Source organism: Sciurus vulgaris (assembly GCF_902686455.1).
Source record: "Sciurus vulgaris genome assembly, chromosome: 10".
Lineage (NCBI taxonomy): Eukaryota > Metazoa > Chordata > Mammalia > Rodentia > Sciuridae > Sciurus > Sciurus vulgaris.
This window is the reverse complement of record NC_136470.1, coordinates 87,201,288-87,227,627: the sequence shown is the minus strand read 5'-3', so window position 1 is coordinate 87,227,627 and position 26,340 is coordinate 87,201,288. Positions and strand designations below refer to the sequence as shown.

General features: G+C 43.6%; 1 protein-coding gene across 9 annotated transcripts in view; it reads right to left on the bottom strand.

Moving 5' to 3' along the window:
• Positions 1–19,142: 19,142 nt before the first annotated feature.
• The window catches only part of DGKG (diacylglycerol kinase gamma), a 213,766-nt gene continuing 206,568 nt past the window's right edge, over positions 19,143–26,340 (bottom strand). For 4 of the 9 annotated variants that reach the window (XR_013757270.1, XR_013757273.1, XR_013757275.1 and 1 more), the window contains 2 exons: positions 23,609–23,704; positions 19,143–19,284 (listed from right to left, as the gene is read on the bottom strand). The gene's annotated coding sequence lies outside the window, so the exon portion shown is untranslated. The remainder of the gene's footprint in view (positions 19,285–23,608; positions 23,705–26,340) is intronic. The other 5 variants (XR_013757271.1, XR_013757274.1, XR_013757276.1 and 2 more) reach the window with 2 other exon arrangements.

Genomic DNA, 26,340 nt, shown 5'->3' with positions numbered 1-26,340 from the left:
CTAAGAACATTACTTATATTGGAGGTTTTGTAGGCATGTGTCCTAATTATTATTCCTCCTCCTCCAGAAGACAGAGAGAGAACTAGAAAAGAAAACAAAAAGAAAGACTCCTCTAGAACATTCATCTAGTGTCAATCTGGCCTTTATCTTTTGTCATAGCAAAACTCAATCACAGTAAGAAAACTAGACTGGTTTTTTGTTTGTTTGTTTATTTGTTTTTATTGTGTTGTTACTCTGGATTGAACCCAGGGGTGGTTTACCAGTGAGCTATGTCCCTAGTACTTTTTATTTTGTATTTTGAGATAAGGTTTTATGAAGGTGCTGAGGGTCTCCCTAAGGCTGGCTTCAAACTTGCAATCCTCCAGCCTCAGCCTCCTGAGTCCCTGGGACTATAGGCATGTGCCACCACACCCACCCTAGACCCTTGTTCTTTATATTCAGTTTACACTGTGTCTTTAGGGAAGCAATGTCTAAGAATAGAAAGAAAAAGAAAAAGTATCCTGCCCTAAACCTGACAGCTTCTGTTTCCATCTAGAGGGCTGCTTTTGAAGTTTCCCCTAAAATGCGAAAGCAAGTTAAAGTATAAGCCTGGCATGCAACCCTGCCTTGAGCTGGTCACCAGTGTGATGGGAAATGTGGCCACATCATGATCGTGGTCCCTCACATTGGGAACAGGCCTCCTTTTCCTCTGTTAGAGATGTTGCCATGAGCATGTGCCTACTTAGTGGCTGGCGTGCAGGCATATGGCCCCCAAGGTTCTTTTCCATTCTTATACGTAGGAGAAAGGGATTTGAAGATAGGCCCGAAAGGTGTGAAAATATTTTCTTCTCTTTAAGAGAAAGATAAAGAATTCTAGTTTTCTTTTTTAAAATTCAGAAATAAATACCCTAAAAAATGGAAGAAGAAAATAAAATCTTACAGGTTCAAAGTCTCTAAATAAATAGGGGCCGCATTGCCTCCAGGGTCCCTCATAGCCTGGCACATACTGGAAACTTAACAGGAGTCAGACACTGTGCTAAACCCTTTGCGTGTGTTAGAACACTTAGTTCCAACAACAGCCCTCTGAATGAGGTACTATTATTATCACCTCCACTTTTCATAGGTGAGAAAGCTTAGGCATAGAAAGATTCAATAAGCTAACACATAGAAGGAGAAATGTAGCAGTAGGTCTGTCCCAGAGACTGCCATCAACCGCTCTACGGTAGAAGTGGTGTGTGCTTAATGACAACTGCCAGCCTTGACAGAGCAAGCAGCTCACTCTGCCAGGCCCTGTGTTGGGCTCTGTGTTTATTAACCTACTTGGTCCTCTTAACAACACTATGATGTAGATCCTATTATTATTCCCATTTTACTTATTTTTGTTATTATTTTTGGTATTGGGAATTGAACCCAGGGGTGTTCTACCACTGAGCTACATTCTCAACCCTTTATATTTTTTATTTTGAGACAAGGTCTCACAAAGTTGTGTAGGTTGACCTTCAACTTAAGATCCTCCTGCCTCAGCCTCCCAAATTGCTGGGATTATAGCCGGACACCATTGTATTAAACTTATTTTCCCCATTTTATGGATGAGAAAACTGAGGCACAGAGAAGTTAGAAATTTGCCCAAGGTCCCATAGCTAGGAGGAGCTGAAATCAGGAGTTGAATGCAAATCCTGAACAGAGCTCTTGCTGTTTAATACTTTATGGTGTTGCCTTAGTCCCTATAATCTCACTTCATTACCTGGTCTCATCCCTTTGGGGATGGCTGCTACCTACCACTCCAGATGAGACTGTGTCCTTGGAAACTTGCTCCAGAAACTCCAGACAAACTTCTGATTATTATTCCAGGCTAGAAAGGATTTGTCGTCATAATCTTCCTCCCCCTCCTCCTTCTTCTCTTCTTCTTTCTCCTCCTCCTCCTCCTCTTCCTCCTCCTCCTCTTCCTTCTCCTCCTTCTTCTTCTTCTTCTCCTTCTCCTTCTCCTTCTCCTTCTCCTTCTTCTTCTCCTTCTTCTCCTTCTTTTCCTTCTTTTGGAGATTTAACCCAGGAACACTTTACCACTTAGCTACATCCCTGCCACTTTTTATTTTTTTATTTTGAGACAGGGTCTTGTTAAATGGCTGAGGCTGGCTTCAAACTTGTGATCCTCCTGCCTCAGCCTCCTGAGTTGCTGGGATTATAGGTGTGTGGCATCATGCCCAGCTCATGAAAGCCACTTTAGAAAGAAAACAGAAATTCCATTTACTGCATTTACTGAGCATCCCCTATATGCTAGGTTCTGGGCTAGACACTTAACATACAATATCTTATTTAATGTCTCCAAATCCCTCTCAGAGGTAGTGATAGTACCCAATTTGCTGATATGAACACTGAGGTTGAAAGTCTGGGGTTTTAAAAACATGTCTGAGACTGATCAAGTCGCATCAAATGCATGTTCTTGACCTCTGACCCTTAGAGCCTGGGGTGCAATGGGGGATCTGGGAGTCTCAACTCCTTTCCTAGTTCATTTCCTGAGTTCAGATATTCTCTTTTGGGTCTGAACTAGAGATTATGTTAGAGATTATGAAACATCCACTATCAAGAAAACCTAGAGTAGCTTAAGGAATTTGGATTCCTGATGGCTGAAGGATTTCTTCCTTACATCCAAAACCTTAGCAAATAAACAAACAAAAATGAAAAGGATGGAACTATCTGAAAACTTCTCATGGTTTCCCCTTTTTTTAAGAACCGAGTCCAGCTCTGTGGTAGGAGTGTTGATCCCGCAGTCTCTTCAGAGCCCCCTGGACCTTTGATCTGGTCTTACAGGGACAGAGCTGCCTGTTCCTGGCCAGTCACACGCCACTATCCTGCTCTACCTCTGAGGCCCATGAGGAACTGACTGCCTCACATAAGCGATCCTCAGGCCACTGGGCTGTTGGTGGATCCATGTCTGATCTTTAGAGTTTTCCTGCTTCTTTTCAATCTTGGATTGTCAATCAGAACTTCTCAGTGCTTTAAGAACATGGTTTCTCTAGCCCCTCAGATCCACAATAATTTTTTGCCTCTGATCTGCCATCTTGGAAACCAGCAGCCAGATGAGTTTGAAATGGGCCTAGAGAAATAGTCCGTGGATTCTGAGTAAGAGCTGAAGAACTCACTCCAAGGAGGAAGTGGAGGAACTTGAATGTGTAGATTCTGCAAAATCTATTTTGATGGTTCAGGGACCTCTTTTTGCTTCCTTTTATGCCCTTGGTGGCAAGTTTTATATGACCAGGGGTTAACCCTTGTTGTTACATCTTTAGGCTTTACTTCCAACACAGGAGCTGGCTAATTCAGAATTTGTCCTCAATGAGCTATGAAAGGCCTTGCTTTGGCCTCTCCCAGCAGCCCCACCAGAAGGGGTTGGTAGAGCTGGAATGTGCTTCTCTCCTCGTGGGCCTGCTTCAGTGTAGCAGCTGGAGGGAGCCTGGCAAGGCAGGCCATTCTTTCAGCTCTTGGCTTGGTCTACAAGTTCCCACCTCCGCCAAGGTTCTCCTGGGCCTATGGAGGGGGTCGTATTTATTTTGAGTTGGGCAAAGGGAAGATCAACAATGACCAACTGGTAGTTAAACCCTCAGATGAAATATCCCATCAGTAAATTTGATCATTTGTCTTCAAATGGGGTCCTGTGGGTATGGGAAATTGAACTCAGGGGAACTCAACCACTGAGCCATATCCGCAGCCCTATTTTGTATTTTATTTAGAGGTAGGGTCTCACTGAGTTGCTTTTGCTGAGGCTAGCTTTGAACTCATGAGCCTCAGCCTCCCAAGCCGCTGGGATTACAGGCGTGTGCCACCGCACCTAGTTGGACCTTTATTTTTATTTATTTATTTATATGTGGTGCTGAGAATTGAACCCAGTGCCTCACACATGCTAGGCAAATGCTCTACCACTGAACTACAACCCCAGCCCCAAACTACTCTTTTAACCCAAGGCAGTCTGACCACTGGAAACCCAAATACCACAGTGTTCAAAAACAAGTACATCCTCTTCCTTCTTCTCCCCATCATGTTGCTAATGGTCTGTCTGCATGACCCTTCACTCTGGGGCAGAAGGCAATCTTGATTTAAACCAGAACCATTTGAAAATCTCTCTTTATCCCCACTCCTTGCTTCTCTCCCTTCTCTGCACTGTCTCCCATGGAGAAGCCAAGCAATGCCTAAAAATGCAAAACATGAGAGCAGCGTCCCATCTGAGGACAGCCCTGGCTGCTTGGCACGGTGGAGGTGCTCAGATCCTTCGTTCCTCCCTGCCCCATGGCAGAACACAGGTGCTCACAAAGCCAACAGGAACCACATTTTAGCCCCATCTCCAGGCTGTCCCATTGCTGAATGTCTAGGAGGCTGAGAGGTCGGCATCCAACTCCCAAGAGGGATTAGTGTGAGGTAATGCTCAGGCATCTCAATTTTGACCTATTTTATGTGTTGTTTCCTATTATTGGCATATATCGTACATATAGGCACAGGACTCATTTTAATGTCTTATCTCTTCAAAAAGTGGTAGGGACTCATGACAAAAATTTCAACATCATCAAAAGGTATACAATGATAAATCAAATCTCCTATGTCACCTCCTAGCCTGGACCCATTCTCCAAAATCATATTTTACTAATATGATATTTTCTATTGCCGAGACAATCATATTTAAGTGTATACCTTATAGCCCTTAAAAAACCACAAACTGCATTTTATTATACTCAGTATTTCTTCCTCCTGGTCCCCCTTATCCCTCACCAGAACACTGCAGAATCCCAACAAAAAGTGGGTAAGGAGTGTGTGGCCGTGGCAGTGTGTGGACCTTCCTTCTTTCGGAGGGGGCTGGACTGTCTTTTTTTATAGGTCCTTTTGAAGGTAAGACACATGGGAGTTTACAGAGCAGTAAATTTCATTTCCACTTTCGTAAACATTTGAGTGGCTGCTGTCCTCAGCTTGGAGCTTCCCTGGAAAAGAGCCCACAGTCTGATAGGAGGCAGGAGGAAGGCACAGGAACAAGTAGCTATTGTACAATGTTTACAGGTGTTGTAATAGAGGTGTGTGGACGGGTTCTGGGAGTGCAAATGAAGAAGCAGTGAGTACTTTCTGTGAGGTCAAGGAAGACTCCAAACAGAGCTGATATTTGGGTCAGCCCTTGAGTGATAGATTACTGGAACTTTGTAGAGCAGATTAAGGTAAGAAGGGCTTTCCATGTAGAGGTAACGGCACAACAAACACACATAGGCTTGGCAATAGAGGGCATGTCCAGGGAATGTCAATTGCTTGCTCATGTGTGACTAACCTGTTGGATATTGCCACTAGGAGGAGACATGACTGAGAGAGGGCTAGAATGGGAATTTTGGGGACAGGACATTGGGGGTCTTATACTATCATTGGACAGATGAGCATTCACATTGTATAATCCTAGGATACATCTCACAGATGCTGAAAAACAATCAACCAACTATCCTATCCTCTGTGATGCTCCTGATTCAAGCACACACTACATTTTTAATGCATCTGTATTACCCATGGGACTAATTCCTCTAATAGGGACACTGTCAGGTTCGTGTCTGAATCCTTCATTCCTGAACACATCACTTGGTACTTAGCTGATAGTCACCAAAGATTGAAAAACTATGTGAATGATAGCATTTTGTATTACACAGCAAACACTGTGACTGAGAAAAGGGGCAGCTGGGTTAACCTTTTTGGACTTGGTTTCATAGGTACTTAGCTCCTGCCCTTCCCATGTGTCAAGAGGGAAATGAACTGGTAACCTGGCCTCTGCCATAGCTCAGGTGTGTGCCAAGGGAAGCACTGCATTTCCTTAACAGCAGAACCTGGGTTCTGGGACACTGAATTTCATTTTGGCTAGATTTGGGATGGCCTGGAGTTTAATGGGATTTTAAGCCTCAACTCAAGGCATAGCACTAACAGGAATTCACAATGCACCAAAATTCCCAAATCTTCCACTTCCCTGTTTGAAAGCCCAGCCTTGTTTTGAGGGAATAGATTTGCTTCCTCCTTGCCTTGTTCAACCTGTGTCCCCCATTCTCCCTCCAGCAGCATTCCCTCACCCACTGGGACTGGGCCATGTCTAAGAGTTTGAACAGATCAATTTCCATTTTCCCTCTGGCCTGGAAAGAGTGGGGAGCGTCCGAGACCAAAAGGAGAACATCTTCCTTGTCCCTGGGCTGCTGGTTTTCCTGGGATAGACCCCAGTGTACCTGGGGGGCGCTCCTCCAGGCAGCTGAGAAAGATAAACTTTCTCTTCTGGTTTACTATTGAGGAATGTTCTTCATCAAGTAACATCCTGGTTGGAAGAATTTCATATATCCTCTGGCCTGAACCACCTTTGAAATCTTTCTACACTCTTTTTGCTCCTCGTTGCATAACCTGATTGCTTTATATATTTATTTGGGCTTCATCTGGACCTTCCCACTTAGGAATGTTCATCTGAAACCTGAAAGCTGACCTCAGGGCCTGCTCTGACAGGGTCTGTCTGTGCCACAATAGAATATAAAAACTAAATATGGTCTTCCTCTTCCTCCCTATATGTTAAACTGCCTCCAATGACAAGATGTAATTTTTCCTTACAGGATCCATGTTTTACTTGTTTCAACCCACGCATTCCTGACTGGAATGTGAGTACATTTCAACTACAATTATGTGTACACCTTGTAAAGGTAAATGTTAACTAGGTAATCCATATGGTAATATGATAATAGCTCCTTAGACTCATATCTGGAAGCAACTCTTTAGCTATTCAAAGACTTTCAGTGGGTTAAGTTACTTGTCTCCCAGACTCCTCACCTTCTCTTGAAGATGCTAAATTGTATCTGTGCTTCTTTGTGGCATCTGGGATGTGGCAAACAGACCATGAACTTGAGCCAGAGCCCCACTCCATATCCCAACTCATCATTACTTACTAGGTGACCATTGATGTGGGCCATTTTATTCCTCTGCACGTCAGTCTCCTATCTAAAAAAATGAGAATAATACTTTCTGCCTCACAGAGTTGTTAGACTGTTCAGTGAGGTGGTTTGTACAAAGATGTCCAGTTCCTCGCAGGGGTGGATGATGGAACTGGGTTTTCATCATGCTTAGTAGATGAACTTGAGCAATTTATTTAATTTCTCATAGCCTCAGTTTTATCATTGTAAAATAAGGATTATAAAGTAAACCTTAAAGTTCCTGAGGAGAATAAATTGAGTGTCTGGCATAGGGTGGGAACAAAATACATCTTGTTCCTTCGTCTTTTCTCTGGTTGAATCCAGCCACTAGGTATTAACCTCTCATGACCACTACTGGCCTTTTTAATAAGATCCACAATAATATCCTCTGCAATATATTAAGCAGTTCCCATAACTTCCTTCTCAATTTGTCGTTTCCTCTTTTATAGGTTTCACTTAGTGTTATCTTCTTAGCTGCTTTTCTCTGATGCCTAGTGTTTCTTCACTGCTTTCCAATGAAACTGAAGGAGTTCTCTAAGGTCTCAGTACAGAGGGCAGAAAGATGGGATCTTGCACAATGCTAAAATATTTGTTGGCAAAGAAGAAGGCATGGAGATTATGGACAGAATGGTACCATACAGTCACAAATGTGTGAATGTGTGACATACTGGTGTGTAATGTGCCTAACACAATTGTTTGCACGGTTACCAGAGTGCCTTTTCTCATAGCAATCATAATGCCATATGTAGGGTCTTTTGTTTTTGTTTTGTTTTGCTTTTTTAGAAAAGACTATGGTATTTAATTCTGTTGTATCAACCAAGCACAATTTTATTAGTAGAAAATAGGAATTTATTTCATGAGCACATACAAAACCACAACCATGAGCACGTGTCTGTGAAATAAACAAGCTGTGGAAGGACACGTGATGGGCTGTCCCTGAGGCTTTTCCGTGATTATTCACCAGGGACTTGTTCCTTCACTTTGCCATCTGTGGGTTCTCACAAGAGATAGGCAGAGCTGCTGGTGCCAAAGGTTTAACAAAAATTGATGGGAAAAACTTAACATTGGCAAAATTGTATCTTTGAGCACAATTTGGACAAGGTTCCATTATTCTCTTTTAGTGAGGGAACGTTTCTTTCCAGCTGATGGAGCTTCTGTGGATCACTGATGTGCAGCCTGCAGGATGGGGAGGGCAGGGCTGGAAGTAGGGTGTGGGAATAAGTGGGACAGCGTTGGGAGTGGGGCAGTGCTAGGGCAGAGGACGGTGAGTATGGAGGGAGTTGGCTAGGACTGCATATTGGAGATCTGAGGAATTTGGGTCTGATTCTTCCAGCAAGAGGGAACCTCAGTAAGTTCTAAAGTAGCGGAGTGTCAAGGGGATATTTGAGAAAAACAGATCTGATGAGTATGGGGGGGGGCGGGTTGAAGTCCATCAGAGCAGAAGTAGGGAAAAATAGAAACAGGCTTCTTCAGATGCCTCCCTGTCCTGGCCTAGTGCACCTCAAAGTTCAGAGAACAGGACTAGGGCCACGGGAAGAACGAATGGAAAGAGTCATCTGTGGGCTACCGACTCTCTTGAGTGCCTCAGAATGGTTGGAAGCAACCCAGCCTGCCCTTCTTCTGCTGCTTTCTGTGTGTTGGCTCAGAGAAAGGAGAAAGAACAAAGTTTGAAGTTCCTTCAGCCAGTAATTGAGAGAGTCCACACTAGTGGCTCACGTGAGGGGGGGGTGGGGAGCAGTGGAGGCTCGTATCTGCCCCTCCCTTAACCCTTTCCCTGACCCCCACCAAGATTTTCTTCCAAAAGTCGTTCATCAGGGCTGAACATGAAAGGTAGAGATCCATTCAAGCCATTTTGAAGCTGAGTCTAAGTCCAAGTCCACAGCAGAGCAAGTAACAGAATCCCGCAGGCTGTTACATTTGTTATTTTAGAAGACGTGGTACAGTACTTGTAAGGGAGTGGGATCGGAAGTGAAAATTATTTTTTCAACTGGCAGGCATGCTTATCTATCATGGTACTTTTAAAAAATTTGAATTTATGGCCTAATCCCAATCAGAGAGGTTTCAGATATCTAATAACGTTACTTTTTTGCAGTTTCTCCAAAATTGGGTTTTTCTGTTTTGTTTTAAACCAGTCTTCTTATTTTACCCAAATGGAGAGTTTGGACTTTGAAAAGTTTTTAAAACATTTCAAATTACAAAAACATTATACGCCCATTGTGTACAATTAGGAAAATTTTTAAAGTGATTAAAAATAAACTAGCAAGCATCCATCATCCTGGAAATGAATACTGTTAACATTTAAACATATTTCCTCCCTGTCTTTTTTCTTTGCTGTTTTACATAATGGAGATATTTTTTAATATATAACTTTGAATTTTTGCCTTGCATTATATCATAGGCATGCCTCCAGGGTATTAAACACTCTTTGTAAATTCCATTTTTAAGATTTGCCTAATATGCCTTCTTTTGGCTATAATAGCATGTACTTAATCATTTTCCTGGAGTTGAGTATTAGGCTGTTCCCAATTTGCTACAATGAATAAATATCTTTGTGTTCATTTGAGTGAATGTGTGTGTGTGTGTGTGTGTGTGTGTGTGTGTGTGTGTATGTGTGTGTGTGTATATGTGTGCATGTGTATGTATGTGTGTGTATGAGTGTGTTAGTATAGGCACAACTGTAAGAGAACTGGCCAGATGCTGTTGCCTATTCAGATGAGGATTGTAGCTTTCCCATTGTGAATGACAGCTGTCAGTCACAGGGAGGGGTGAGCTAAAGACTGTTAATCTGGCTCCTGGGAGACTGGATAACTCTCAGCACAGGAATGTTGTGAACACATTAAAGAGGTCTTGCAATTCCACTTTGGAATGGAAGAATCTGAGAGACAATCTATTTTCAAAGGAAAAAAAAGGTTTCAAAAAGCCTTTTGAATTGACTGGTTAGTACTGTGTGGTTTTAAAATTAAATTACATGTAATAAAAATAGGGGATCTAATGAGGTAGAGAATGGCAGTTACTTTGAATAACAAACTAATAGGAATGTTATTTGTAACATGCAGCCTGTCTTCCTTGACCTGAGTCTCACTTTGTGACACTAATATTCCTCACCTGCAATTTGTTGAGAGGATTCACACACAAACTAAGGATGAGTAAATGGCAGCATGCTAGGTGAGCACTCTACTGCTGAACTGTACCCCCAAATCCCTGCTGCTTGTTCTTAACCTAGAATTCTAAATAGGTGCTCCTGACTTTAGGACAGTTTGATGCAGGCTTGAATTTACAGCACATGGAAATGAAGGGGGAATCCTGGGTTAAATTTTCAGAACCCACAGCAGGGATCTTAAACCACTTCTCTTCGGGCATTTAATACACAATTTAATTTGTACACATCAACTTTCCATAACAGTGTGTTTTTTTAGCCCCTGCTTATAAGGGCCAGGGCAGGCTAAGGGAACACTGAAACATTGCATTCCTCTCTCAGAAGCTGGAAAACCCTGCCATCAAACTTGAGGACAGATTCAGAAACAAGTGTATCCGATGACAGCTTATTACAGAAGGTTCTGAACGTCTATGAATTCCTGAGTAGGAAACAAAATACAAAGCTCTCTGCCTATTTTTGTTTGTTTGTTTTTTTGGGGGGATACCAGGGATTGAACTCAGGGGCACTCAACCACTGAGCCACATCCCCAGCCCTATTTTGTATTTTATTTAGCAACAGGGTCTCACTGAGTTGCTTAGTGCCTCACTTTTGCTGGGGCTGGCTTTGAACTCGTGATTCTCCTGTATCAGCCTCCTGAGGAGCCGCTGGGATTACAGGCATGTGCCACAGCACCCGGCTCTTCCTAATTTTTTTATTTAATTGTTTGTTCTGTTTAGTTATACATGAAGGAAAATGCATTTTGATTCATTGTACACAAATGGAACACAACTTTTCATTTCTCTGGTTGTACATGATGTAGATAGAGTCACACCATTTCTGTAATCATACGTGTACATAGGGTAATAATTTTTGTCACACTCCACCATCTTTCCTTCCCCCCACTCATTTCCTCCTTCCCCTCCACTCCCCTCATTTCCCTCTACACAATCCAAGGTTCTTTCATTCTTCCCTTACCCCTCCAGCCTCTTCCTAATTTTTTAAAACTGGGAATTGTTTTTTCCTTCCTGACTTCCTCCTGCATGTTTGTTCACATGTAGGCACACAGAATCCATTGGCATGTGATCCTGCAAGCTGGGGGCAATGAGGTTTGACAGCCCCAGCAAAAGTGAGGCACTAAGCAACACTGGGAGCTGGAATTCTCCCCTGTTGTTAAACATGGACAAGAAGTAAAGGTTTCTGCTGTGAGTGTGTGTCTGCATTTTTTCAAGTCGGGGGTTTGGCACTTCTGAGTGTGAGGGATGACAGGGAAGAGAGGCCTGTGGTGGCTGGGATCCTCACAGGCCCACAGCAGGAATTACTTACCAGTGTTGAAGGGGAACTTTGATAGACGGTCTTCATTTACCCTTCTCTCTAGACAGGAAAGAGTTACATCTTCCTGCCCTACACTGGACATTCTATTTTCACAGTTCTTTGAAGTGCCCTCAGAGACCCAAACATGAAACCGAAGGCAGCTCTTATATCTTTTCAACAGATTAGAACGTATTCATGTTTTATTTGCTCGCAGAACAAACATTTCCCTTGGAATGAGACTGAGGTGTTGGTTCAAGACCAGCCACCAAAGATGGCCCTCAGCCTCCAAGACCACACAGGACCAATTCTTCCAGGTCACTTCATTTGACCCTATAGACACATATGAATTGATTAATTAAGTCATTTGTTCATTCAGAAGTATTTATTGAGCCCCAACCATGTACCAAGCAAGTGTTATGCAGGTTACAGAAATGAAAAGAGAAAGAAGAGTCTGTCCTGAAGGGGCTCATACTCAAATAGAGAGATAAGAGATGTTTGGTATTAATATCTTCAATCAAGGTGCCAAAGATAAGTCTTCAGAACTCAGTAGAAAAGGTGTTCTGAGATGGGCAATTACTCTGTGTGTTGGGACTGTGAGTAGGTGAGGAGTGTAGGGTGTGCGGTATGATCAAGGGGTATATATGCCTCTGGGGAGTTATGGGTGGGGGTGTTGGGAGTGTGAGGTGGTAAATGTGTGTGTGTCTATAGTAAGTGGTGAACGTGTGTGTGGGAGCGATGGCGGTGGATGTTGTGTGTGTGCACAGGCATATGTGCATGTTAGTGTTTATGGTAGAAATGAGATAGAAAAACCATACTGCCAACACCACAGGAGGGGTAGTGGTGACGGGGTAGGTGGAGGGCCCAGTAGGCAGAGAAACTGTGCCAGCAAAGGTGCAGAGAGGGGAAATCCAGAGGGTATATGCAAGGGGAGGGACAAGGGACAGGAAATAAGCTGGGAAAGAGTTTTACATTTTGACCAGCACTTTCTGATCTGCACAGAAGTCGCTTTTCAGCCCTACTCTGTCCCACATCCTAAACTCCAGTGAGGATCTTGGGTTAGAAGAGCTGTTCCCTTTTCCAAAGATCAAAGCCCAGCACGGACTGGGGGACTCCACCATAGATGACTGAATCTCTGAGCATTTTCTGGCTCCTCCTCCACCTGGGCTGCTGTGCCAAGAACAGTTCTGAGTCTCCAGCCTCTACAGCTCTTGGAATAGCAAAGGTAGCTTCTACTGGACTTGAGCATAGGAGGTTTACGTGCCAGAATCCCTGAGGCAAATGTTGGAAATAAGCGCCACATGCATCTACCTATGGGCAAAGCGAGGAGATCTCTCCTCACAATGCATGGGCTGCCCTGGCTGGATCTGCAATTTTGTGGAGCTTTTTAAAGAAACAAACAACGAGGCAGATGGTGGGAGCTGGCTCCCTTTCTCGAATTTTGGTTTGCTTTGTATTACTCTCCCTTTCTAGATAGGGTCAAAGCTGCTTCCTAATTAAACCTTGGCCAGATAAGAATTATTTATTTCCATTTTATTTGACAGGGAAAGGAAACCAACATTTATAGACAATCTAATGTTTGCAAGGTACTGCGCTATTCAGGTCATCACGTGTTATTTTCATAGTTCCCTGTGAGGAAAATATTATCATTTGTAGTTTGCAAATGAAGAAATTAGACTAAGAGAAGAAATCAAACCACAGCCATAACATCAGCAGTGAATTCCCCATTAATGGTCATCTGCTGAAATTTGAACCCAAGTCTGTTTGGCAACAAAGACCAGCACTTTTCAAAGTGCTGCCTAAAGTTTAGGAGGCAGCATGGGGCAGAGAAGTGAAGGTGGATTTTACCATCAGTTAGGCCTAGGTTCAAACCCAACTCTCCCCTGTATGGTAATGTATGTTACTTCTTATTCTTCCCTTCCTTTCTTCCTGTCAAATGTTCATCAGAGGTCTATTATATCCATGCCAAACACTGAGCTGGAGTCGGGAATATACCAGTCAACTCCACGGTCTCTGTTTTCCTGGGGCCCCCCGTCTGTCAGAAAATGCAGACCACGAACAAGGCAATTACAGTACAGTTTGAGAAGTGCTATGATGGGAAGCAGCAGCTGCTATGGGATCACCTCTGTGTGATTTCTGTTCAAGACAGTAGCTGCTAACCACAGGCCAATGCAGCAAGTGTAAACTACGTGCTGGATTCTGAAGACCTAGTACCCAAAGTATGTGAAGTGTCTCATTGATGTTTTATGTTGATTACATGTTGAAATGATGGTGTTTAGGCTAGATTGAGTTTAAAAATATTTTACTAAAATTAATTTCATCTGTTCTTTTTTTGCTCTTTGTATGTGGCTACTTGAAAATTTGAACTTATACTTGAGATTTGCATTGTATTTCTATTGAAGAGCATTGCTTCAGAAGAATAAAAATGTGGAATATTTCCAATGTTAGTGAAATGACTCAAGAATATTTGTCCTGTGACCTCCCCAGGAAGGCACATAAGAAATGCTTAATGTGTAGGAGCTTCTCTTCCTCCACACATCATCTAAGTGGCCACTGTTGGGAGGGTTGTTCACTGTGGGACCCTCAGTTCTCTGATGCTATGGAGAAGGTATCAGGTGACATGACTGCAGAACTCCTGGTTTAGCCCCCTTGATGATTTCTAACCCTCTGGGTTCTACATCTTCAGAGGTCATATTTGCAACCCCCTGCTCAAAAAAAAAGGGAAGAAATAAAGAAAAAGAAAACTAGGTCTGGCAATCATATGTAATAATTGTTGCTTGTTGCCTTGTCCCTTAGGCATCTTTGTTGTAGCAAAAGAAAGTCATATTAAATATTTAGTGAAGTCTACTTTTCAATATCTTTATTGGATTAAAAGAGAACTTTGGGTTAATGATAAGGCTATTAGATTTATGGAACTGGGACGGATCTTGGGAATTGAGTAGTTCCACTCAGATGCCTGCTCTGGGCTTGCCTAGGGTAGCAGAGGCAACCAAGGCAGACAGGCCTAGCACCCCACCTCCACATCCCCTCATTCACACCACTTTGTCTGTTCTTTTCTGAGATGCTCCTTTCCCTACTCCTTCTTCCCATCAACTCCTCCTGTTTGTATCTCTTCCTCTTCTGCTGCGGGCTCTCTCTGACCCAGTGTCTTCTTTGGTAACAGAAATGGGAATTATAGGATGAACAGATATTAACAAAACGAAATGGCCCAGAAAAAAAATTTAAATAGATACTTAACAAATGAAGCCAGGGAGAACTTTCTGGTCAAATAGTAGGTTTGGAATTGCAGGCTCAGTGCTGAGGCCTGATTGTGTGACCTTGGGAAAACCTTAGTTCCTTCTTTTTCTGGGGGGCAGTACCAGGGATTGAACTCAGGGGCACTTGACCACTGAGCCACATCCCCAGCCCTATTTTGTATTTTATTTAGAGCAACTCATTGAGTTGCTTAGCACCTTGCTGTTGCTGAGGCTGGCTTTGAACTCTGATCCTCCTGCCTCAGCTGGGATTACAGGCTTGCGCCACCACACCCGGCGTAGTTCCTTCATTTTTAATCAACTCCACTGGGTGATTATGAGGAGCAAAGGAGAGCATGCTTCTGAAAGGGCTTTGGTATCTGGGAAGCATCATACCAATTGCTATGGTTAGAATGTAGTCTGTGCCCCAAGGTTTCGTGTGTCGCTTGGTCCTCAGCATGGTGGTGTACATTGTGGACCTTTAGGAGGAAGAGTCTAGTGGGATGTGGTTAGGTCATTGAGGGTGTTGCCCTTGGAAGAGCTTAAGTAGCTTTCATGAGACCCTGATTAGTTCCCACAAGAGTGAGTTGTTATAAAAGAGCAGTCTGACCCCTAGGTCTCTCTGTCGACCTGTCTCATCATGCAGTTTTTTCCATATATATTCCTGCCATTGTGATGCCATTTGCCATAAGACCCAAGAGCCTAGCAGCAGCCAGAGCCATGTTCTTGAACCTCCAGAACTGTGAGGTAAATAAATCTCTTTTCTTTGTAAGTATCCAGCCTCAGGAATTCTGTGATAGCAATGGAAAACTGACTAAGACATCAATGGTAGTCATTGTCATTCATAAGAGTATAGAAGATTTTGTCAAATGTGAGAGTAAGATGAATTAACAGGGTGATATAGTTGCCAAAGAAAGCTAATGTAGTATCTAGAGCAAAGGATGCAGCTCTGTAATTATCCATCTGTTTCTGGGGCACTGTGTTATGTGAAGTTCTGGGAATCTCATTTTAAGAGGGACGTTGGCAAACTGTTGTTCCAGAGAAAGTTGTGAGAATAGCTCAGGGTTTGAGAGTTATAACATATAAGGAATGATTTAAGGATATGGAGGATGTTTAGTCTGGAGGAAAAAGAGTAAAAAGACTTAGCTAGGACAAGGTAGCTCTTTCCAAATATCTGAAGAAGAAAAGGGAGATTTCTTCTGTGTTGCAAATGGCCAAGCCAAAACCCCAAGGTGGGAATTACTGGGAGGTAGATTTGGGTGCAATAGGAGCCTATCTAAAGCCCAGAAACTGCTCCTGAGTGAACTTCCTGGGAAGGTAGTGAGCTGCCCATGGTGGAAGTCTTTAAGCACAGGGGCTGCTTATGGGACAAGGGGCTGTTTAGAGAGTTCTACTCTGGGTAAGAAGTTGGATCAGGTGATCCTTCCAATTCCAAGACCTCAGTGATCTTCTGATCTCATTGATCTTTCTTTTTGATCTGCTTCCCTCACCATTTCTGATGCCTTTGTTGACTTTCTGCTCCGTCTATGAATTGCTTTGGGGTTTTAGATTTAGAAATATTTCCGTAATAATTGATAGTCTGGTTAATGGAAAGTAGGAGGGAGGAACATTAAAAACAAAGGCAGTCTTGTTACTTCAAGGGTGCTTGGTAACCTGTTAAGTGGGGGATGGAGCAGGAACACGGTCATATGAGTTAGAGACTCTTGTAAATACTACAGCAAATGAATAGGCATCATTTATTCTTAGCTACAGTTCAAAATGCAAACACAACTGCAAAAGGCCTTTGCTCTTAGATGGACTGACATTTTCCTTGTTTACACAATTCTTTTGTTAGCTACAGAGATTCAAGAAAAATCTCACTCTAAGAATTCTCTATCATGAACTACTTTTTACAGTCTTAATTTAAGTGTTTTGCTGATCGAGTGATATCCAATTCTGAATGAGAGGTGTTTTCTTGATTTCTTGACACAAGAAAAGCCATTTTCCAGAGAGAAATATTTTTCATGCATAGTTAGTGTTGCAGCAGGGTGAGTGTGAGGCTGGCTGGTCTCTGCAGATGAGTGGGTAGCTGAGCTATTTCTAGTATTTTTTTCTGCCCTGCGTAGCAATTATGCATGTGTCTCACAGTGCCCCACCTCGGACTTCCCAACCATCATTTCAGAAACCTCCACCTAGTCAAAATAAAACTTGGCAGATCCAGGTGGAAGGAGGGGGGAATGGGCAGAAATGAGTAACATCTTGGTCGGTTTCCCTGAGGTCAGAGTCTTTGCCCAGCTCTAAGAATGACGGCAAGGACACAGAGGAGACTGAGCATTTAGGGCACGAATTCTGAGGCTTTTGGAGCCTTTTTGGTCAATTGTGGTGGAGAGAACCTGCAGAGACGACAGTAATGGCTCTGCAGACTCGGGGGACTGGCCATTCAGGTCATGCTGGGAAGGAAGTGCTGATGGGGAGCCCCAAGAAGGCAACAGAAGCCCATAGCAGCAGCCCTGCAATGGTTATCCTCCAAGGTGGGCCGCTCACAGCAGGCCCAGTCCCTGAGGTTGCCGTGGGGAACCCACAGCTCCTTATCTAGCCCTACCCAGGTGAGACCATGAACCCTTGGCTCAGGATTTGTTCCTGGGTCTAAATTCTGGGGTGAGGGCCTAGCCAACTCTGAAGTGAAGCCCACGACCTGCCTTGCTTCTCTCTTTTCTTTCCAGACCTGCCCTCTCACCAGGCCTCTTCTGCCCAGGGGCCCTCTTGGATAGACTCTAGCTTCTAAGCTACTCTAAAGCTCTGACTTATCTTGGTCCTCTGAGAATGGCCTTGCCCTTCCAGCTGTGTGGTACAGTAAGTGCCAACTTCCATGGGCACAAGTGTCCATCTGTAGCCCCAGCTTATAAAATATCAGGTTTCAGAGTCACTCTTAGATGTTATGACTCAGCAGATCTGGGTGGGACGCAGAAATCTGGAGTCCGGGTATTTTGAATCTAAGAAGTCCATGGACCACACTTGCAGAAACGCTAGTTTTCAGGAAAGAACTTGAATTTGAGGGTATGTGAGAGACAGAACTGGGTTACTTGTGTTACTTGTTGAGCAAGTTAATCATCATTTTTGAACTTCTGTTTCACCATCTATAAAATGCTCACCGCTTCAGAAGGGAGTTTGCAGATGTCGATGTGATGATGTATATAAAGTGTTTAGCTGGGCTTATTAAATAGGGTTTTTGACTTCCTTTTCTCTCTCCTTCAACACCAAGAAAGTGGCAACAGAGAATTTCAATTCCTCCCAGCCCTGGCATATCAGAGGTACCTTCCTGGTAGTGAGCAGCCATGAAAAGGTTACAGAAGAGTCTGGGCAGGCATGCACATCCCCAGAGTTCTGTGGCACATCAGCCGATCTTGGTTTCTCAAGTAATGACATGAAAAGAAACCACCAGGAGAGGTCAGGGGTCAGTCATCTGCTGTCATTTTATTTGCAGTAAACCACAGAGTCAGGACACACACATACACAGTGCATTACAGAACAAGTCCACAGCACTCTGTGCAGGCAGACAGGCAGGCTTGAGCAGGCAACTGCTGTTACGGAACAACATGTCCACGGTGGGGGAGGCGGTGGAGGTGGGAGAGCAGAGAAGGACGGACCCTGGCACTGTGCTACTTAGTTACTTTGCAGTCTTGGCTGGTAAAGTCTGCATTTATAGGTTGCACTTGAAGTGTGTTAGGATTTTTAGTTTCAACCTGTGCCCAGGGTCACCCCCAAACATGTGGGATTTGTGAGTTCCCTAAGTGGGAGCAATGCGTTTCCATCATGGGATTGAACTCTCTCCCAAATTGCTGGCAATTAGAAAAGGCAAGAGGATTGGTACACAGAAGGGAAAACGCTTATGTTTTGGGGTTCGTGTGTGTGTGTGTGTGTGTGTGTGTGTGTGTGTGTGTATGTGTGTGCATGGCTGTGTGTATAGGTGAGGGGCTTACTGAGGAGTTTTTTTGTGGTGTTTCATGTTGGGCCCCTCAAATCAGTTGATTTCCAAGTATAATCAATTGTTAGGAGGAAAAGAAAGTCGATTTTTGACAGAGGGGCTAGGAGGAGCCCTTTGGTGTTAGCAGGGCAGGGGGAAGCCTTGGGCCTGGTGGGAGACCCAGGAGGACAAGGACCCTGCCTTCTCTTCTATGGCTGCAGTATTTACCCCAGGAGGAAGCAAGGTCGCTGATGCAGGATGGTCTTTAGAGCTCCCTCACTTAATAGGTGGTAGAAAGAGAAGTCCCAGAAGGCTAAAGGTCATGTCCAAGACCACAAGGTTGAGACAGGACGTAGCCCACTCCCTGTGTTGCTCTTGTTTTCTAGGCAGGGTTTCATCCCTCATCCCCTCATGGGACATGGATTGGCTCTTTTCCGCAGCAACCTCCATGAAGCATTTGCCTGACTTTCCCAAGATAGAAGGGCCTCATTTGTTTTCTGCAGAGAGAGAAAAGCACCCATCAGAACCCCCTCAGCAGGCTTCTTAGAATTGTGATTATTTACCAGTGATAACTCTTTCTCTGAGATACCCACCAGGCCTTGAGGTCAACGGCACAGAGAAGCACAAAAGATTACTTCTTCCCATTCTATGGAGGAGGACAGCTGTGCTGGAAGTTGGGTCAGCAACTTGCTGCGAAGCCTCTTCTCTATAGCTGGGTCACCTGCTTCTTGCCATCTGGAGAAGAAAGAAACACAATGCTGTAGGTTTCGAAGTCAGCCTTTTTATTGGGTAACTGACACCCTAGAGTACACACTCTCTCTCTCTCTCTCTCTCTCTCTCTCTCTCTCGACTGTAGACTACCTTGGCAAGTAGGCACTGATCAAAAAAGACAACATCTGGAGCATCAGACTCTGTCCAGGCATACACTTGACTTGCTTCCTACCCAGGGACCTGGGGAAATGGCTTTGGAGAATAACTCTGTACCTATTGATGCAGGAACAAGGACTGAATGAGCACCTACAATCAACAAAGAGCAGGCCTTGCATTATGCTGGCTACCAAATCAGTGTGAATGATTGGGCTGATGACAAGGGAGTAAGGGCCTTTCCAACCCTAGGAGGCTGACTCCAGAACTCCCTGATCATTAGACTTTCTACCTTAATTGAGATGATCTGTTAGAAACTGTGACTCTAGTAGGGCTCTGCTAATGGGCTTTCATTTGTTTTGTTAATTTTACAGAAACCAAACTCACTGATTCTATTGTTTTTATGTTATCCTCATGGCATGAGTGGTTCAACTATGTCATTATGGGTTAAACTTTCCAACCATGCTATATCCATAAAGGTATCCTATGCCTGTGATGTGACTTGAGGGAGAGAAGGAGAGTAGTACTGAACAGAGGGTTTATTGGACACTGAGGACAACTGTCTAGGGGAGAAGTTGTGAGATACGGGGTGCATCCTGAAGCTGGGCTCTGGAGTGCGTCCTCTGGTCTTTCCTGGGCCTTTTAAGCACAGGTTTGCTGGAGGTTGCAAAGTGGGCAGATGTTTCTTTAAAATCCCTTCTGATTTTTTTGATTTCTTTTTTGGTATGAACACTCTAAACAAACAAACAAAAATCGTGGGAGAAGTGATGAATGAAGAGAAACATCATGAAGATAAAAGGAAAAGTGGAGGAAGCAGGTTTTCAGGGCGGGTAGGGGTGGGAGAAGAAGGAGAAAAAGTAAGAGAACCACAGTGAGACATGTTGAGATCATTTACAGTGCCCAGTAAATAAACATTGTTTAAAAACAATTTATTTGTTGCTGAATCAATGAGTACATGCATGAATCATTCTATTCAGCCTCATTCTACATGTGGAAAAAGCACAATATAGCCTGACTGGCCCAAGTCCCTATTGTTAATTGGTGTCATTGTAGAAACCAGAGTTGGCCCTACTCAAGAAGTGCAATGCTGAGCACTGGGAGAAGGGTGGGTTTCCCCGCCCGCTGCTGTGGGTAGGAAGTGTCTTCAGAACACAGCTGTGAAGCTGAGGAAGGAGAAGGGGTTAAGGCTGAGACCTTCTGTCCTCCCTGGTGGAGCCTCAGGGCTGCCAGGCCCAGGGTAACTGAGTGGGGAGTACAGCCCTGGACAGGGCCTCTAGGTCTTCCTGCTTCCTTTCCTTTCTCCAGTGGCAGAAGAACCACATCTTGACACATACTACTTCTACTCTTCTTGGGAGCCATGTAAAAATATCCACTGAGTTGTTTAGTGAGTTCAATCACTGGTACCCCTACCCCCACTCCCACCAAAAAAACCCCACTGCATTTGGAGTTTGGCTCATGGAATCTGTACTTTCTTTCTGTACCTTTCTGAGTCTCCTGAGTCGTTTCCAGAAGTTTCTCTCCTCCTTCAAGAAAATATAGTTTGGGAATGGATGGGACTTCTCCCCAAGTCAACTGGAGGCAGGATCCATTTCCTGCAGATGACCTGCCTTTGAGACCACTTCTTCTTCTGTGGGAAGACCGAAATTCCCATCTAATTTGCTTTTCCCTTAGTCCTGCTCACAGACACCTTGGGAAGGACCCAGAAGCTGGAGTCCTCTGAGATGCCAAGGAAGCTTGACTTTCAGGTCCCCTTCCTGCCCCTCACCCCCACCCCTTTTCTCTCATCGCTTCTCTGCAGTGACCCAAAGCGGGATGGCCCTGTGGTGGATGACAGCTGACCAAAGGTGGGGCTTGACACCTTCAAAATGAATGTGTTTTGAGTTCCTAATTTTCCCCCTCAGGAAATTGTGTCCATTTGAATCACTGGGAAATAGGGAGGGAACACTGTGCTTTCTCCTCCCTGCTATAAAACAACTGAAGAACGGGGTGCAAATAGGCCTCTCTGTTCTGGGCAGATAGAGAAAAGAAGAGTCACACAGCCTCACCAAGGCAAATCAAGTGTGCCCAGACCCAGCCTGCCATCCGTCTCCAGGAATACCTGCCAAGAGCTCTTATATAAGCTCCAGTGAGCTCATGTGTTTTCACACCCATCAGCAGATCCTGAGCTTTGGGGCCAGGGGTTAGACAGGAGGAGGGAGCTTAGAAGAGATGTGTTCTTATGAAGAGGGGTGCTCTGGGAAGAAAACATGTTCTCACACTCAGGATGATGAAAGCGATTTTGGTCTCTGTGCCAGACTTACATTCCTCAGGGTGTCCCTGTCAGGGGAGAAAAGACAATACTGGATCTTAGGAACCCTGTGGGGTTGGGGGCCACGCGTGGTAGAGGTGGGGTGTTTGATGAGACAAAGGAATGCAGATGTGCCCTTGGGGTGTGGATGAGAAAGATTTCCTCCTTATCTTTGAGAAATCAGATGGGTTCAGTGAGGTCCACCATTCACAGGCTGAGAGTCAGGCTTTGATTATCAGGCCTTTGTCTCCAGTTGGTGCTGCTAACTAGGCTCTGCTCAAATGGGAAACTTTTTTTCATTTATTGGCTGAGGCAGCTGAACATTTTGGAACCTGCTGTCACTCGTGTCACCTGCTTCCCTTTCATGGGGCAAAATCGCTGAGCCATTGGATCTCTGCAAACTAACCACCTTATCTACCATCTTGTCCAGAAACCTGCAGTCAGTTCACTCTGCTCCCAGGGGCTAGCATGGCGTACACTTTGTGTATTAAAAATCATCTCTACAAGTTTAAATGAGCCAAGACTTCTCAGCCAGGCTTCCCAGACATTCTCTCGGGGGTTGACACACTTCCAGTTTGGTCGTGCCCCAGTGGAGGGGGAGGATCTGTCTATACATCTCAGCAGCCTACTCCCTCCCCCAGTCTAACTTCATATTCTTCACATGATGAGGTGATATCTGTTTTTTATATGACTATATAGATCTATAGATAGGATATTCTATTGTTTTAAGCTTTTCCAAATTATATTGTGCCCAGTCACTGAGTACCTAACACTGTAAGCAATTTTTGTTTCAGAAATAAGAACATGACTTTCTTCAGGTAAATATCTAACTCTTTTTAAAGAGTTTTGCATTTTTCTCTTGGCATGATTAATGCTTATAACATTGTCTAATTTAATGATTTTTGAGAACTTAGTTAATATACCATTATCCTCCTTCCAGATCAACCATGAGTGTTTTGAATACAACTAAGACCTTCCTTGGGTTCCACTCAAAACTTCTCCTCATGAGTGACTGGGTGATGTCCTGATCAATTTCCACTTATTTAATTCCCAAATTGATTCGGTCAATTGGGAAATAACTGTGCTCATATGCATAATACCTTGAATTTTCCTCTAGCAACATGGATGGTATGTACAATCTATAAAAGTTTAAGAAAGGATCCCCCACTAGGGAGGAACGGTGTAATAAATCTTACCAAAATTTCCTATGTACATATAAGAATATACCACAGTGACTCTCACCTTTATGTATGCCCATAATGCACTAATGGAAAACACTATAAATAAATAGAAAAAAAATCACTAGGAGTAGAGGAAAGGAAGAGGGGAAGGGAGGAAGGAAGGCAAAGGTAAAGTACTGGGTACCGAACTGGAGCAAATTATATTCCATGCTTGTATTAATTATGTCAAAATGAACTCTAATATTATGTATAACCAAAATGAACTAATAAAAAAATTATTTAAAAAGGAAAGGATCCCTCATGGTGAGGCATGCTTGAGTACTTTAGTGGGAGATGTCATGATACCTATCATTTACCTTCAAATTTTTTGGTCAGGAAAAAAAAAAAAGAAAGATGAAATAGGTATGGCAAATGTTAACAGTTGTTAAATCTAAATGATGGCTACATACTCAAGGTTCTACTTTTTAGTATATTTGAACTTTTTCATAGAAAAGAAATTATTTCCAGATGTTCTAGTTCCAGGGAGTATGTTTAGCCTATAGAGCTGTTAGGAGGCAGGCAGGGAGTGGGTGTGGGGTGTGAAGGTCGCTGAAGGTTACCTCGATGCCTGATAGCAGAAGGATATGAAGGTAGCAAACCCCACACAGGTCATGACACCCTCTATTATTAACACCTTCATGCACATTTGGTCCTCTGAGTTAAAAGATCTAGTGCTCAATCCTTTTACCTCAGGGATGTTGGGGAGAGAGGAAATATTCACCAGGAAAACTTTTCTTTTCTTGAAGATCATGCCAAATTTTGGCTACCGATTGGTACCAGTTTTCTTTAAAAAATAAAGACAAAAAAATTCATTAATCACTTTGCAAGTATTAGTGTATAGCCCCTCAACAGAAAATGCAAACTTTCTGGAAATTTCTTCTGGATTGTCATTTATGTATTGTGGGGTTTTAACATTCTTTTTCTATTATCTAAGGTAAAAAGAAATTACCCTTTTTATCATCCCTCACTTTGTCATTCTTCCTAAGCCTCCATTTTAAAAGAATTTCATTGTTTGGAAAGGAAAAATGTTCAGTTTTTCACATCACTCCAGAGGCAGTCTTTTTTTATCCTAAATCATGACTCACCCAACAGATTTTTAAAAGGACACTTCGAATCTTCATTCCACCTTTAGGTATCAGTACTAAATTCTGAGGTTTGACTGCCTGAAGTCTTTACCTTGCCCTTGATCTTTACTATGTCTCTAAGCCTTTACTACTGTGTTCCTACTTGATTCGGCTGAGTTCTTCACTGGGTACCCATTCTTGGCCATCTCTTCTCTGAATAGTATTAGGACATAGTCCAGTGGTGCCTGAGAGTGGGAATCTAAGAGGAAGGGAGGGGAGAAGGTGCACGTGGGCCTGCTGATGCCCATAACTGCTCTTCTCCTGCTCTGGGTGCCCCTGCACCCGCTCACCAGAGTGCTATTTTTTCCACTCCAGTCTGTGGAAGAGGGAAGAGAGGGACTTGGGTGTCAAGTTTGAGAGAAAGTAAGCCACACACAGGGTTATGGTTTTGGGGTTGTAAACCCCTGCCACCATGCTTGAAGCTCAGGGGAATCATTAATGGCACTGCAGGCACGAACATGGGCTTTGAAGACAGCTCCTGACAGATCTGAATCCTGGATCTGCTACCATGGGATGTGCTGTTTCTCTCGGTTTCCTGGTCTTGTCAAATAGGGAGCCATATCGCACCAACTAACTTCATAAGGTTCTTGTGAAATTCAAAAGTGGTTATAAAAGGAATGGACTTTAACTAGATAGTAAATGATAGCTGTTATTTAATAACAATTTCATTAATACCTGGAAGTTTCTGTTTTACCATGGACTCAACTGTAAGCTCTTTCTTTCTCTTCTTTCTTTTGGATTTCTCCCATTCTCTTTTTCCAATTTTGGATGTAGTGTTCACATTCACCTCCTTTGGTCCAGATCAATCTTCTAAACCATCCAGTTCTCTCTTTTCATCTCATGCATCTGTAGCTTATTATGCTGATCTCTTACTGTGTTGTTACTCTACTTTGGTACTGCCCTTTTTCTCTTTGTCAGGTCTGGCCTGATCTACAAGAAGTGGATTGCAAATATTTCTGCCTTTCTGTATAAGCTGAATTTCATATTTTCTGAATCATGAAGCTGCCCTCCATGTGACCCAGAAAGCCCTTTGATGATCCATATTTAGCTGTATCCATCACTCAACAGATGTCTGGGTAAAGGCCCCCGTGAGCTCCCTCTACATCCTGTGGTTTCAAGTTCCTGAGTTGTTAGTTAAAAAGCTTTCATCCCCCTGCCCCCCACTCATTCCAGGGTGGAAGGACAGATACCTACTTTAGCTCTTCATTCATTTGGTCATTTAGCAAATATTTACTTGCTACCTACTACATGCTTGATTCTGGGCTAGACATCATCCTCTTTGCTTCCAAATTGCATTTTCCTAATTTGACCCATTTATAATAGTCCCTTATTGTTTCTGTTTATTCTTCTAGAATCTACAATTAGCGGTCAATGAATTGGTCTCTTCTATCTGCAGTGTTTCCTGACCCCTGGGAGATTTAGAGGCTTAATGGTAAACTCTAATGCCTTTCTATAAAGCACTTGCTATAGCATATGCAGATTTCAGGATACTGTAGGTGCACCATGGTTCTAAGGCAGTTTAATTATCAGATGAAGCCGCAGGACTCCACTTGGCATCCTGCACCATGGTGCAGGACAAAGTGGTGGCAAGGGTAGAACGCCCAGCAAGTTAAGTAGGTAATTTCCAAAACCTCTTGGTTTTCTGTGTCCCTGGTTCCCCACGGAGATGCCCATGAGGAAAGATGCTTCTCTGCTTTTTGAGCACTCTGGATCTTCCATTAGATAGCATCTCTTGGCATCTGAAAGGCAGCCTCCCATTCTGTTCTCCTGTGGAACACAGATGGCCCAGCCCACGCCTATCACTAATGAGGATCACATGCAAAGCCTCTTTGCTGGAGGCTCCCTTCAACAACCCCAGTGCTCCTTCCCCAAGCTGGCTGGTCACTGTTGACCATGGCAGTTAAGCCAGAGAAGATGTTGGCTGCTCTCCCACTCACAGAGCTGAAAAACAACAACAAAATGTATTAGGTAGGTGCTGGGAAATGGGTCTCGCTCTGGCAGAATGTGAAGACATTGAAGATTAAGGGATAGCTGCCAATTGGATAGCAAGGGCGAGGTTTGGGGATCCAGCTGTCCATGGAGGCTGCTGAGTTTAAATATGAACAAGCACTGGAAGTTCTTCAGTAGGAACATGATTAGATGACTCCACAGAGGTGGAACAGATAGGATATCAATTTGTCTATGCCATGTAACTTCACCTAGGATGCTAGTAGGGTTGGAAACAATTATATAAGAATGCTAAGGGCACCAAAATATAGTAGGAAAAGAATAGATTTTGATGCCAGGAAGATGTGTG